The sequence below is a fragment of the Myotis brandtii genome, unplaced genomic scaffold (genome assembly GCF_000412655.1).
Source record: "Myotis brandtii unplaced genomic scaffold, ASM41265v1 scaffold1020, whole genome shotgun sequence".
NCBI lineage: Eukaryota > Metazoa > Chordata > Mammalia > Chiroptera > Vespertilionidae > Myotis > Myotis brandtii.
Genome location: NW_005353406.1, coordinates 97,533 through 98,364, shown reverse-complemented (window position 1 = coordinate 98,364; position 832 = coordinate 97,533). Strand labels below are relative to the sequence as shown.

The 832-nt window shown below is 64.2% G+C and overlaps 1 protein-coding gene across 1 annotated transcript in view; it reads left to right on the top strand.

Annotated features, from left to right (window-relative positions):
• Positions 1 to 500: 500 nt before the first annotated feature.
• Positions 501 to 832, top strand: part of INF2 (inverted formin, FH2 and WH2 domain containing) — a 5,285-nt gene continuing 4,953 nt past the window's right edge. The window contains exon 1 of the mRNA XM_014535731.1: positions 501 to 602. The gene's annotated coding sequence lies outside the window, so the exon portion shown is untranslated. The remainder of the gene's footprint in view (positions 603 to 832) is intronic.

Here is an 832-nt window from a genome sequence, read left to right as displayed (position 1 = left end):
CTGCCCCCCATCCCCACCCGGAGGCCTGGCCTGGGCTGGTTCAGCTCTGTCCACTCAGCCCGTGCCCCCTGCCACCCAGATCCCCAGCGGCTGCGGCCGGGAGTCGGCCTCCAGGGCAGGCAGGAGAGGGAGGGGGCTCTGTAGTATTATTGCCTGTATGTATGTTAATTGTGACTGTGTACATACAATAACATGCATGTAATATATGTACACGTTACATTATACAGGTGGATAGGTTAAAATACAGAAACAGAAGGGGTGCCCTGAGGGGGCTGGGGTGTCCTGTGTGACAGTTTGGGGAGCACATTTGGCTGTCCCTGGTGGGTCCTGAGCTGGAGGAGGGGGCAGAAGTCCGGAAGCCCCGCCAGTGACCCATCAGCCAGGGCGTTGCCCCTGGAGACGGAGGTCTGACTTCCTGCAGGTCCCCTGGAGCGCCGCTTCCGGGGCTGGTTCCTGCCGATGGAGGCCCGCTTCCTGGCGGGCTGCGGGTCAGAGCGCTATCTGGACGTGTGGCCTGGCCTCGCTCCATCTCCAGCTCAGTCTCTCGTCCTGGAAACCAGAGGAACGCTTCTAGGGGGACGTGCTCTGCCCGGGACCTGCCGGTGGGCACCCCAGCGGGAGAAAGGCTGCCCCCACCCAGCCCGGGTCCCCATGAGCTCACTGACCTGCCTGGACACCCGTCCACACCAGGCCCCAGCCAGCACTCCCCCTCGGTGTCCGATGGGCTTGGCCAGCGGTGCAATCGGCTCCAGGACGCAGAGCACAGGGTCTTCATGGGCAGATGGGATCGGTCACCTCCCCCCCCCCCCCCCCCCCACCCAAAAAGGCCCAC